The following is a 15,408-nucleotide window of genomic DNA, read 5'->3' as shown; positions in this document are numbered from 1 at the left end:
CCAATTGTTTTTATCTTCCCTTTAAGGGTTTCTTCTTGACTTCTGAAACCTCATATTTTATATTTCTGTCATATTTTTATTTCTGTAACTACATTTTTACCATAATACTAAAATGTAGTATTAAAATATATTGTCTCAATTTTTGTTCAGTAATACCTTTTGTACCTTCATCTCCGTGTCAACCCCCTTTTTTTGGACTCATTTATTTATCTCAAAAGTTTAGCCTAATTCTAGGGCTACTTTTTATTTACTATTTTGGCCACACAATTTGGCCATTGATTATTGTAAAATATTCACTTTGCCAATTGTGTCAACATATTCCATTAATATTCAAGATAAGTAATGTAAATAAATTTCATATCTTTTCGGTATTAATTATCGGACGCTATAGTTCCCACTTTATCTGAATCAAAACAATGATTAGTTTATATGACTACAGCCTATTGAAACGAAAATCCAGGACATTGGTGGGTGACTTTTCACTTTTCCCAATAAATCTATTTTTGTCTCATAAATTTAATTTTTTTTCCGAAACGTAAGACATATAAAATTTAATTTATTTCAAATGATTAAATGAATTAATTACATAAAAATAAAGAAGGCTGATCTCGAAAAACTATAAATATATAACGTTTTCTAATTAATAAAGCTATAACAAAATACTAATTCTAAACTGAATTCTTTATTTTAAAGATAAAAAAAAGTTCCAAAAATCTTTCATTTTTTTCAATAACCTCTGCATTATTCTAAATCTTTAACTTGCCACTCTTATCTCTAATTATTTGGGGTGTTCGTTTCACCGTATAATTCACAATTTATTAAAATAAATCAATAAAAATATTTTTTCAAGTTGTTTCTTTTTTTGTAATTTATTGATAAATATTACAATCAACCACAAAGTTGTTGGGCAATAAGTAATAGTGATAACTAATTAAATTCACACTAAAATAAAATAATATAAGTATAAAAATAAATAAATAAAATCTCTTTCTAAATATACACAAACAGAAGGATAAAAACCGTATTAACACAATCATTTTGTCCAATCGCTAAATATCTACCATTCAAGATGAGGAGCATAAAACCCTTTATAATCTAGTTATCCGTAGTAATAGCTAGCTAGAAATTAAGTAACTATTTATACCCCCAAAAAGTTTTTCATTAATCTTTAGTGATGTATTTACTACATGAACAGGAATTATATTATAGAATTTCTTCATTATATATTCCTGAAGTTAAAAAAATTATTCTTTATTTTTTCCTGTTTTGAGATATATCGAAGGAATTATAACTTTTATATTATTAATTAGAGTATTGGTCACTTGACCAAATTATATAATTAAAATAAATAAATTAGTTTTATTCTAAATGAATCAGAAGTTTAAAGGATTAAAAAGTAACAAACAACTCAACAGACTAACATTTATCATTATAATGTCTTATTTATCATATATCCCTTTATCTTTATTGGTATGAAATTAGCATTTCCAGCAAGCATCTTATAAATTGATGCATGATTATTTTTATCACTTTGAACTTGGTTTAAAAAAAAAATATCTACAAAACATTACATACGAACCACAACTCATTGTAAAGATTAGTTATGTTTGATGCAATGTTGTGTATAAATATGAAACAATAATATTTCAATATTAATGAGGGAGGTAGTTGGACATATGATCAGGAGAGAAACACAATAAAGAATAATACTGTTTTAATGTTAGTGGACGTTTCGGCCTAAGTTGGAGATATTCATTAGGCCTAACAAATACAGCATTCAGCCATAATAGAAAATGGAAGAATAAATAATTTATAAATCCATCGGGTGATTAATCTATAATTAATAAATACTATAATTAAATTATAGTATTTTTGAAGTAAATTTTAAACAACAAAATAAAAAGATATGTATCTATTTTTATTTTAAAGTTTGTTTATTTTACAATTATGTTCTTTATTTATTTCCATTTAGTCAATAAATTACTGCTCTCTCCACTAGAAAAAAAAACATTTGAATAGATAATATATAACGCTATTTATCCTCAATCACTTTTATCATTTACCATGCATGTGGTGGTGAATGAATCCGGCGGAGTGAAAAATTTTATATTAATAGCCAATATGTTTTCAATATTGACACAAAAATCCTTCCATGAAGCTCTGAATTGTAACCGGTTCAATTCCGCCAGCTTCGATCCAAACTCTTGACGATTTGAACTCTATTTCGCCATAACAAACTTTTCTTAAACAAAAGCGGTATTCTTAATATATATTTCCGTTTTAAATCTTTTCACCCAACTTCACAGATATTACTTCCAAATCTAAAATTGAAATAGAATCAATTTCTGTCATTAGAAAAATACAATATAATTAATCATAATATTTTAGTACTGGAGGATTTTGCATCTAATATGTACTGAGAGCGTAGAAGACAGTTAAATATTATATTTGCTAACTTTTTTTTATTGTTATGTATTAATGATATTTGATTAATAGACGTAGGACAAACGGATATGTGGCCATTAAAAAAAAAATGAGTGATTTTTAATTACAATAAAATAATTATACAAAAATCATTAGTAGATAATGCATAACACTTAGTAACTGTTTCATAATTATACAAGTGTGATAAACGTCTTAAGGAAAGAACATCAGAAAATGTTTATTCGGAATTAATTCGGAATTGTCCGTGAAAAGTAACTTTCCTTCTCCCTAGACAGTTAAAATTACAGAAGTTTATTTGGACGAATTTGTTTATTATTCGGAGATCAGAATAATCTTAAATATTCCAATCAAGACTCAGAACAAAATCAAAGTGTCACAGGACAAGATGTTCAACAGATCAAACTTACAACTCTAAGTCAACTAACAAACTAAAAACGAAAAAGAAAAAAAAACCTGGCTTCCTTTTCAATTCCTGATAATCATTTTAGAGTTCTGAAAACAAGGTGGCCTCCAGAGCGTATAATTATAACAGAGAATTATAATTGAGTCAATACTAAAGGGTCGTTTCTCCACAGGTTTGTTTCATGTCAATAACTGATTATTAATATCATATATACTTGTTGTCCTTAATAACTTCAAAATACAGATACAAAAAAATTCCTACCCTAGTAAAAAAAACAAACTTTTTGTTTTCAAATTTTCTAGGAATAAAAATAAAGAGGTTGGCTGCCATCATTCATGCAAGTCATTGTTGATATTTATGAGACTCTCCATTATTTTTACAAGCTTTTATTTGTATATATAATTGATAGTAGAGCATTTTTATTCTTCATTCTCCAGATTCAACTAATAAAAATAGATAAGTACCCGATTAAGTACTCTATGTGCTTATTCCTTAATTGATTACTAATTTACTTACAGTGTTATGAAATATGTGTATATAACCACTTGAACCAAATGACCAAACTCAAAAATCTCTATCCTTAGTACTTTACTCCTTAAAAATCAGTTCGAAAATTCACAATTCCGTGCCTAGAGAGAAAGAACACTTAGATTTTTCAGATGGCATTGAGACCTTCTATTGTAGAGATATTATGACAGTGCTTCCAATGGGTAAGTGTCTCTACAGACCTGTATCAAATCATTATTAACTTACATAAAATTTATTAAATTTTTTTTTTTTTAGATTGATAGATTTATTTATTGATAGATATTACAATCTGTCATACAGTTGTGGGCAATAGGTAATAGTGATGAATGATCTCATACATACTAAAATAAAAAAAATATAATAAATAAATTTAAAAAAAATAAAATAAAAAAAATAAAAATAAAAAGTAAAAAACTCTCTTAAAATATACACAAACAAAAGAATAGACAAGATGAACATAATCAAACTATCTGTATGGAAAATAAATGAATAAAAGAACATAATGATAAAATAATATATACAATATTTACACAATTGACCTGAGGATCCCTGAGCCCACTCTATCCCCCACGTGTGAGGGGTAGAGCAGAGCTCAAGAGATCCCAGCGCATCCCTCTCGCCGCATCACTGGAAATGAGCCAGTGGAGGATGAGCAAGTGCGCTAAAGCCGCAAACACTCAATTTGAGTGGAGAATCTGACCATTGCCAGAACTCCAATTGTCCATTTTTATTTTAATAAGTCTCTTGGCCACTGCCGTTTCAACCTTCTAGGTGGGCTGTAGGGATGGGTGGAACTAGATAAGGTTTGAACCAAAGGTTTAGGATGGTTGGAAAGGTTTATAGGGTGCATTAACTATGGTTCTAAGGATTTTGGATTGAAAGGATTGGATACGTTTGATGTTCGACGGTTATTTATTAAATGTATTTTTATGTAAATGCAGTTGTAAATGTACTTATTTGTAAATGCATTTGTAAATGTAATTAGTAATAACTAAATAATTAAAAAAGATGGTTTCATGTATGAACGCATTATTTTCCAAAATGAATTGGACTGTTGAATTTTATAGTTTTGATAATGCCTTTTTTTGTCAAAAATACTTGTTTCTCACGGATTCGTGCTTGTCACTTACCAAGAATCTTAAAAGAATATATTAAATTATCACCTAATTTTATTCTTGTATTTATAGTTTTGTAAGGTTTCTGCCACCAATTTTTGTGTTCCAAACTGAAATTTATGGGAGAAGGCTTCAACATTATAAATAAAAATTATCCCCCCTTAACGTTCAAACTCAAAATATTGACAGATTATTGTATATGCAAGTATTCCGTTCGTGAATGCGGATAGGCAGGTATGGCTAATTCTACATAAATAATAACTTATATTATTATAATTTTTCACAACAAAAAAACACCCCTTTCACAAACGGGACAGCAGCCCGCCAAATAAATTGAAGGCGATTAAGAAAAATGTGAAGGCATGGAGCAGCTCCAGTCGCGGCAACCGCAGAGAGGAGGTTGTATTGACACGCCTAAGACTAGGACACACAAGGCTCACACACCTTCACTTAATTACAAAGGAGGATCCACCCAGATGCCAGAAATGTAACCAAAGAATGACAATAAATCATATCTTCAAAGAGTGTATTTTCTACGCGAGAAGAATAAATGAACTGGGTATACCTTCAAATATATCAGAGGCCTTGGGAAATGGAGAAACATATTTAAATAAGATTATGTCTTTTCTGAAAATACAAGGACTATTTGTTGTTTGTTTTTTTGTATATTATGTATTTTTGTATACTTTATATATTATGTGTTTGTTTTTTTATATGTTATGTATTTTTATCAATCTATTTTATCTATGTATTTTTTTTTCATTTATATAATTAGTTGGCGTTGATGACCGGTGGGTTTTACGCCTTAATTTCTGAATAAACAAACAAACACAATAAAAACACTTAAGGGGTACCGTCGAACTGGGATATTTTGCCTCTTATGAGAATACATTTCTCCACTGAGGTATTAAGTTTCTTGTTGCTGAGTGTGACACACCAACGGTAGTGAAAGGCGCGTATGAGCTGGGATGAAAAAAGGGTGCCTTCTGATTTGTATTTGTCATTCTCCTTCTGTTGATGTCTGTCAAACAACTCATCTCAAACTTTTATAGCTACATTATTTCTTCTTTAAGTACAAAGGTTAATTTAATAGTAGTTATTAGTCGATTAAAAATAATTTAAAACATTTATTTTTAATTTAGATTTATTTTGATCTGGAATTAATTTGTATAAAAAGTTTGGTTTTCATATATTTGTTATGAAGATTTTATCTACTCTACTTTTATTTCAAGAGAAAAAGTACGTTGAATTTAAAAAAGAAACATTGATATTTTGTATAGAATATTTAAACAAAATGTTTTATTTTATTTTTCTCTAATATGTTTTTATGGGTTCTTTTCTTTGATCACGTAAGCGATAGATTGCACACTCTCCTAATTCATGATTAATTTCATATCTTAATGCAAAGTCTTCTAACGTCAAAGTAAATAAATGTTATTATAGCATATTCATTGATTCATCTAATTGGTTGTATGTGTAGAATAAGAAAAAGATATTGTATAATGTATTGCACTAGTTGCAAACTATATTTATAAATAATGATGCTAAAAACGAATGTGATTTAGTTTTTAATAGAAAAATAAATGGTCGGCTTTAATTGAAGCGTTTTGTGGTTTTTCGAATTTTTCAATAGTATTCATTAAAACTCATGTAATAGTCAGCGATATTTTTTGCTTTTTCCCTAGAAAGAGCCAATAGATTGTTGTGTAATATTCTTTGAATCCATGAAGGGCGAATAAAGAAAACAAGGACTCTCGTACAAATGTCTAATATTTTCTTTCCAATAAAAATTCCTATTGCAAGAAGATAGATGACTGTATGAGGTAGATAGTCCGGCGGTCAATAAAGGTATCAAAATAGCAGAAGAGAACAGTTTATTATAAACCAATGTTACGCCCCACTTTGCAAGGCTTCCTCAGGGCTGTCATATTGACAATTGAAGTTGAGTAGTCATCTTTTTTTTTTTATTACAATTAAAAAAAAGAGTATTTTAAACATCAAGATTGAGAGACATGCATAAATAAAAATTTCAAAATATATTAAATTCTCATCTTTTTACTTTCTATTTATCTATACAGTACACAATACACATCTTTTAAAATAAATTACCAAGCCTACCGGACTTGAATTATTTTATGAAAATTATAATTTATTTTTTAATTGTAATAAATCCAATAATGACTTTTCAAATAATTTCAACACATTCATCCTAGATTTATTTTATTTATTAGATAATCTATACCAGTGATTTCCAAAGTTGGCGCCACCGCCTCCTGGTGGACGCTGTAGTATTTCAGGGGGGCGGCGATGGTCAGAGGCGCATTTGTGGGGCGATTAATAACTATAAAGGGGGCGGTGATAGTATAAAAGAAAGAAGAGAAGATTTAGAAAAAAAGGGTTGTCAAAGGATGCCTGTTTAGATGGGTTTTGTAAACTGTTTATCTCGGTACTTGATAGATAAAAATGATGCTTTACGATTTAATTTAATTCAATCCAATAATGACATTGCTTATTTGACATTCTTCAGCTTCAAGGTGATGAAGTGACATTAATAAAAACAAAATCTGTTATTTCTGCATTTGTGACAAAACTTCTGTACAAACGAAACTTAGTGATTCCGGCGAGTTCCCAAATTTATCAAAAGCAGAAAATAAAGATGAAGACATATTTTTGTATTGTGAGCACTAACCTCTCCATTCAGATTTTAAGCAAAAAATTTGATAATATTTTGTAAATGGGCATATCTGATTGAAATTTGGGATCATTTTTCAAGTGTAAACACAGAAGAATTTCCACAGTTAAAAGAAGATCCAATGGAAGTAACTACAAATGTTGAATTTAAATTTAAATTCAAAAAGCAGCTACCAAAAATTCTGGCTACAAATGGAGATCCCTACGGATTATCCTGAAATTCATTCTGGATGGGCTATAATTAAGAAGTTTTGAATTCCATTTTCTTCATCATGTTTAGTGGAACGTGAGTTCAAAGCGGTAACCAATTCATTCACCAAAAAAAAAAAAAAAAATACAAGTAGTCAATCTCAGTGATTTAAGATTACTGCTGACAAAAATAGAGTCGAAGTTTACTAAACTGGTAGCAGCACACCAGGTTCATCCTTCTCATTAAGTTGATCTCTAAGGTTTTAACTTTTTTTTATTCCATTATATTCTGAGCTCAATAAATAGTTCCATAATTTCAAATTTAAATGTTTCTAATTTACACCTTCCTTTATTATATTTTACGAAAAAGGTAGAAACATTAATACATATACGCCCACGAAGGTGGGGAACACCAATAAACAGTCTCAAACTCGACTGAGGACTTCTAACTTCCTACCGACTATAAGAGATATTAATGGCTATTAAAATTTAAAAAAAAATAATTTCCGGGGGCGCTAAATAAATTTTTTTCTGAAAAGGGGGCGGTAGGACAAAACGTTTGGAAACCACTGATCTATATTGAGAGCTAATTTCATCATCATCATAATCAAATTTCTCTCTACCACTGTGCAGTATGGAGTAGGCCTCAATAGAGCTTGGACCACATGTTCCTCTCCTATTTCATTCCTGTTCTCTCTTCCACAATGCGTTTCAAGCCATCCTCCCTGGTGATCCGTGTTTTACCCCCTGGAAGCGAATGAAAGTACTCTCCTAGAAATCTTAAGGAAGTAGTAACAGCACCGCCCAATCGTCGGATTGCAATCATCTGCTATCCCTCTAGGTCAAGGGAACAAAAATTCTTACACACAATATGCAGCACACTATAAGCACCCCACATAACAAACTACAAAACAGATCCTAAGGTCAGCAACTATCGATATCCGTACGGGAGCTTCCGTGTGGATATCGATAGTTGCTAATATCGTTATTTGGTTCGATCGAGAATTAACTTGTCAGAAAACTATGAGGCAATCCCTCTACCTGACTCACCTTAAATTAATAAAAATTACAAAGTGAGGAATAGAGATGGATTCATCTTACGAAATTTGACATAGCTAATTTGAACTAAATATAAAATTGGGTTGATCATTTATTTCTTGAAACACATTATTAAAAATTATACATTTTATTTTTTCATGGAGCGGAAGTAGATTTTATCAATTTACTTATTTGGTTTTCATAGTTTCTAATATCGATATTTGGTTTGATCGAGAATTGCCAATGGATTTTTAATTTTAAAAGGGATACCTTTCTCTTTGGGAGGGGGAGAATCCTAATTCAGTATTTTATATCGTATTTTCGATCGAAAATATTATTATTTTTTTTTATTTATTTATTTGTTGATATTTACAACTGTATAAAAAAATACAACCAGTAAATTTGATCATAATGACATATGATATGATACAAGATGTAGAGAAACTACCCAGTAGTAGAACTCTAAAACAGTTTACAATATAAGGTCACGAGGCCATCTTCTTTTCAGGCGCCTTGGAGGATTGCCAGGAATGGAGTGGGTTTGGGTGGTTAGGGAGTTTATTATGGAAGGAATAATATCGGGTTCGGGCTAGATCGGTTACATAAGGAACATTTAGGTCTTTATGGATGGTTTTATTAGTAACAAAATAAGGAGCACTGAGGATTTTACGAAGGATTTTGGATTGTAAAGATTGGATACGAGAGGAATGATCGAAAATATGAATATCGAATTAATGATTCAGTTGGCATTTGCTTGGTTAAACATATTCTTTTTCAAGATTTAGTGTTAGACGTATAATTTTCAAATTTCAAAGCTATTTCCTAATTTTGAGTTGAATTTTTGGTGGCCCAAGTGTACTTCGATAAAATAGAAAAAATACATACAAAGGGTAGATAATAATAGAGAAGAAAAAGAAAATATTCAAAGTTCACAAGATGTACAGAGGTGTTTTTATTCTAAATAAAATTTAAAAAAATCAATTAACTGTAATTATAATGCTGTGAACGTAAATAAGAGGTGAATATATGCGACGAAAATAGAGTACTGTTTAATAAAACGTAGTACATCTGCAAGGATAATTTAATTCTAAAATGCAGAACTCAGAGCGAATGCAAAGAAAAATAATAGGAGCATAAAATAAAGAACAATGGATTGTGAAGAGAAGGCAATGAAAAATTAGTGTCGTTTAATAAGGCTCAAGTCTACTTTATATTTTATGTCATGTTATACTCTTACCCTCACTAAAATATTTTTAGTTTTTGTATCTTGTTTTTAGCCCCGATGAAGTCCACCAAAGTGGTGCAAGGCTTTCGTGCTTACTACACCTGGACTTCATTTAGGTTTCATGAGACCTGTGGCACAAGCAGGAGTAATACTATAGTGTTTAGGGAAAAATGAAAAGAATCAAATCAACTTTTTGATTGAAAACCTCGAAATTACATCCGAAAATATCATAACAAATTTTCAAAAATATTGGCTAGTTCTTTTTTTTTTTATAATTCGTGTTATAATAATTAAAGACTATCATATATTAACAAAAAAAAATCAAAATATAAAGTTAAAATTGTCGAGTGTATAATTTTACAATCAATAACTGGATAATTGAAAAAAATATTTTTCTTCGGTTCTCTAAATTTGGCTTGATAAATTGCAATTGACGCTAGAATGCGGTTATATTAAGTTAGTCTTTCCATCTAGAAAATATGAAATAAAAATTAATAAATAAAATCTCTATATGATATAAACAGAAAAAAGAAATGAACATTATCAAATAATGTAAAATAAATTGTATACAATATTTACAATCTCGACCTGAGGATCCCCCAGCCCAATCTATCCCCTACGTATGAGGGGTAGTGAGGGCCCTTCGAGATCCTACCGCAGTCCTCTCACCGCATCACTGGTAATAAGTCAGTGGTGGAGCCTAGAATCTCTTATGAGAACCTCTACATGAGCCGAGAATGCGGCCATTGCCAGAACTCCAATTTTTATTTGACAAAAGGTCTCTTGGCCACTGCCGTTTTAACCTTCGAGATGGATTGTATAGATGGGTTGAACTGGATTAGGATTGAACCAAAGGATTAGCATGACTAGAAAGGTCTATATGGAATTTTGAGAATTTGGTGTTCTGTTGGCAGCGTATAGGGTGTATTGACTATAGTTCTAAGGATTTTAGATTAATAGGATTGGATACGTTTGGTGTTCGAAGACTTAGTCATTCCCCGAAGTTCAAGTTCGTAGGTCCAGATAGGTCTGAGGACAATCTTATAAATTGGTAGTTTGTTTTCTATGGAGAGATTAGAGGTCCTGATGGGTAGTCGGTAAAGGTGGTTGAATCGTCTGTTTAGCTCTTGTCTATTAAGTCTAGTATGTTGGTTCCAGGCGAGTATTTTGTATAGTATGAATACGAGATATCGCATTGTTTCGGATCTGAAGCCTTGTTGGACTGTGGAGTTCCTAAGGTGGAATCTAAATTGATGTGCGGGGAAACTGTGGCTCAACTATGGATAGGATATGTTTTAGGAGGATTTTTTCAAACAGTTTTGAGGATATTGGAAGTAAGCTAGTAGATATATAGGAAGCAGGATTATTAGGTCTTCCTGGTTTTGGAAAAAGAGTTCCAGAGGATAGGAAAGTGGGTTGTTCAAAGGATACAAGTGTAAAGATGTGAAAGGAATATTATATCTTTGAAACAAAGTTGGTGAAGGATTTGAGGAGTAAAATCATACCCTAGACATTTACGAGGAGATAGCATCTGTATTTGGTATTTGACTTTAGGTGGAGTGACTTCTTTAGGAGGTAAGGGAAGAGGTATTAATAACGATAGGTATTCTCCAATGGTTTCGATTGGGTCAGGATGAAGTTCAGGATGAGGAGTGAATGTGAGAAAAAGGTGAATGGCTAGTTTTTCGGCTTTATCATTATCTGTTGAGGCCCATGTGCTATCATTTCGTCAGAGGGGATGAAAAATGTGTTTGGATTTTCGGATTTTTTTCGTTGCGTTAGTAGATAATTCCAAAGGGAATTATCCTGAGTAGAAAGGGGTGAGAGGTGGGATATGAGGACTGGGATCGATAGTTGGACAATTTCCTCTTTACTAGTTTACAGTAATAGTTATATGACCGACGATCAGAACGATGTTTAGTGCGCTGCCATATTGTTCTGTATTGGCGCTTTGATTGGATGAGGTTCTTTGTTGTGGAAGAGGATTTGTCTAGGGTTTATTTAGGACATTACAGGGTAAAAAGGCAGACCAGGCAGCTTGTTGGGAAATGGTTGTAAAGGAATGGCTTGAAGGGAATTTATTGCAGACAGGAATGATCGTCCATGGGAATTGGGGGCTCTAGCTCCTCATTGTTGATTTTTTGCATTAATGTCTGTACCTAGCAGGAAATGGTGTCCAAGGGAATCATGGAAGAAAATTAGGAAGAGATAATTCTGGGTGGAGAATAATCCGCTACAGGTGTTATGGGAAAGAGAGAAGTTTAGATCGATAAAGCTGTGATTCGTAGGAAATTTTGGACTTGTATAAGGACTAAGTAATGTAATAGGGATCCATGGATAATGACAGCAATGCCACCATGGGCTGTTCCGTTCGATAAATGTGGTACTGAGGTATATTGATTAGTCGTCTACTGTCGAGTTTCAGTTATTATATGTCAATATTTTTGTCATGCTGTTAGTTCTTTATCGTGATTTCGAGCATCCATTTCTTCAATAAAGCTACCTGGTGTATCAGGTGGAGCATTCCTTACGGATTTTCGAGATGTTTGTTTAACTGAAGAATTACATAGGCTTCTGGACCTCTTCGTGGGATCTATATTGCCATATGAAAGTTTTTTTTATTTATTTATCAGTTTGTATGTGTTTTTTTTATTATTTAAATGGCCCTCTTTTCTATTTTTTTTTAAGTTTTGTTATGCTACTTGTACGTAAATAAATAAATAAGTTGCTGAAGAGGTTTGTGATTAATGCAACTTTTTTTTCCCTATTTATTATGAAAAGTAATAAGGGAAACACACCCCAAATTCTATAATTTTCTACTCCCAATTTTTTTAGAATAAGTTACGCTAAAGATAAGAGTGGTAGTCGGCTTTTCTATCTTACAAGTATTTTATGATTTACCTTTAAGTCTCTGCAGTGTCAGGTTGTATAGTGTTTATTATTAAACACTATACTTCAGAACATTTTTATGTTTATTGTTACTAAAATAAATATGAAACTTTTATTGCACCTGACTTATAAGACAACATTACTATTAATCATGAAAATTTAAACACTAACTGGATAACATCTCATAAATCATAAAAACCTTCTCGACTGTTTTCTAGATACTATCGATAGTCCTAATATAAATTACTACAGAGTATGATTTAATCGAATGTTTTTTTTCCCGAAACAATCGTACTCTTATACCGAAGTATAAATTCAAATAGAAAATAAATTTAGGTGGTTGAGTATACAAATATATCATATCGCACATATTTGTTTATACTAAAGGATTTATTAGTTACGAAGCAGATTCTGGCTATGAATCACTCATATTTTTTTTTAACTAATTGATAAAAGTATATTGGGTGAAAAAAAAATTTATAATCACTATAATGTTTTCTTATCTGGTGACTGGTGAAGTTTTTATAACTGGAAAGGCAACATGATTCAGTGCAGGTTTAGCAGCACACCCGTCATGAGGTATCTTGTTCTCTGCGTTCTTCTCTCCTACGGCGTAAGTACCATAGATATCCCATATTTTTATTTTATCCTATATTTTAAGTTTATGATACTTATTGCACTTATTGACCATTCCTCAAACCACAGTCCAGTTATCCTTTTCTTACATTTGAGCTTCGTTCCTAACCCCTCGCCTCCCTAATTAAAGGACGAGTTGACGTAATTATTTAGAAAACAAACTGGAATTAGTCCACTCCACTTAAAGCTGAACATGGCATTGACGAAGCAATAAAACACTTTACAGAATATATAAGAATTTGCATATATGGCAACACGACGACCAGTAAAATTAATAATACCATACGTACTTACATGCCACAGCACATTCCCATCTTATTAATGGAAAAACGCAGAGTGGCACAGGGCTAGATACCCAACATATAAAACATATTATACTACATTGACAAACAAGCTCGAAACAGAACTTAAAAAATTCAAAATACAAAATTTAACTAACTTAACTCAAAACCTCACGACTACTGACAAATTTTTATGGACGACCACTAAGAAGCTTCTCAACTTCAAAAATTTTTATCACCCTTTTCCTGAATCACAAACTTAGACAAAATCGGACGATGAAAAACTCATGTTAACTCCATTCTAAAACATATGAGCCACACCCTGACATCCTTAATCCAACCCACATCGAATGCATTGAAGAAGAATTGAATACTCCACTCCAAATGACCCTTCCTCCAAAAGCATTTCATCCTTCAGAGACATCCAACATGATTCAGAAGTAACCTTCTCCCGGTTATGACCTAATTACATCCCGAATTCTAAAACATCTTCCTCGAAAATCTGTTCTATTTCTCAGCTACATCAACAATGCTGTACTCAGATCCACTTATTTTCCTGACCCATGGACATTATCCATAATCAAAATCAATCCCAAACCTCAAAAGCTGCCAAAATACCCATCCTCCTACCGCCCAATCTCTATGTTACCTCTCATGAGCAAAATCCTTGAGAAACTTTTCTTAAAACGCCTGTACCCTATCCTTGATTCCAACCACATATTCCAGATCACCAGTTTGGTTTCCGAAGATCCCACTCCACTGTCCAGCAATGCCATCGTGTGGTTGATGTTGTCTCGTCTTCATTGGAGTGCGGAATGTAATGCTCGGGAGTCTTTCTTGATGTAGGCTTTTGATCGAGTCTGGCACCCAGGACTGCTATACAAGATCCGTAAATTTCTGCCCCTACATACTTCCTCATTATCAGTTCTTATCTCTCCGGCAGATCATTTTAAATAAATCACAACAGCGCTTATTCATCCCTATTCCATCAGTCTGCTGGTATATCTCAGGGTAGTATGCTTGGTCCCATCCTTTATACAGTTTTCATAGCTGACATTCCAACCCATCCTAACACTATCACCACGTATGCCGGAGGCACATGTCTATTGTCAGTGAACAATGATCCTTACATTGTATTCCAATCCCTCCTATCTCACATCACCACCCTTGAAGAATTGTGACAAAACTGGAGGATTAAAATTAATTCCAATAAATCCCACCGAATCACATTTACCCTTCGTCGTAAACCCATGGCCTGGTGCCCTACAGTATCCTTTAATAATACCCCACTTATTCCTGTCGAACAGATCCGTTACTTAGATCTACATCTGGACAAACAACTGACATGGAATCCTCATACAAGACTAAAAAGGCAGGAAACAGCTCGTCAATTCTATTACAACATTTACTAGACAAACGGTCTAAATTGCCAATGCATTACAAAAAATTGATCTACATGACTATTATAAGGCCTATTTGGACATACGGAGTTGAGCTTTGGGGCTCCATTAAGCCATCAAATTCCTCCCGAATCCAATCCTTGCAGTCCAAAATCCTTCGTAAAATTCTTAATGCTCCTTACTTTGTCACAAATCAAATCATCCATCAGGACCTCAATGTCCCATATGTTGCCGATTTGGCCAGAACCAGATACCAATCCTTCCATGATAAACTTCCCAACCACCCAAATCCACTTGTTTCTAACCTGGCTTCTCCTTCATTACCTAATCCTCCTCCTAGGAGTCTGAAAAGAAGATGGCCTCGAGTTCTTATCCTCTAGAATTGTTATTGGAGTTCTATCAATGGGTAGTTTCTCCACATGTTTGTATCATGTCACTATGTCACCAACAGCAAATTTACTTGTTGTATACATTTTTATACAGTTGTAAATAAGAATAAATAAATTATAAAAAAAAGATTATATTTATTAACCCTAGCAGCACCAAGGTAGTATTCATTACGGCCTAC

This window comes from Halyomorpha halys, unplaced genomic scaffold, assembly GCF_000696795.3.
Source record: "Halyomorpha halys isolate HHAL.00 unplaced genomic scaffold, Hhal_1.1 Scaffold29.1, whole genome shotgun sequence".
Classification (NCBI taxonomy): Eukaryota; Metazoa; Arthropoda; class Insecta; order Hemiptera; family Pentatomidae; genus Halyomorpha; species Halyomorpha halys.
Note: the sequence above shows the minus strand (reverse complement) of the source record.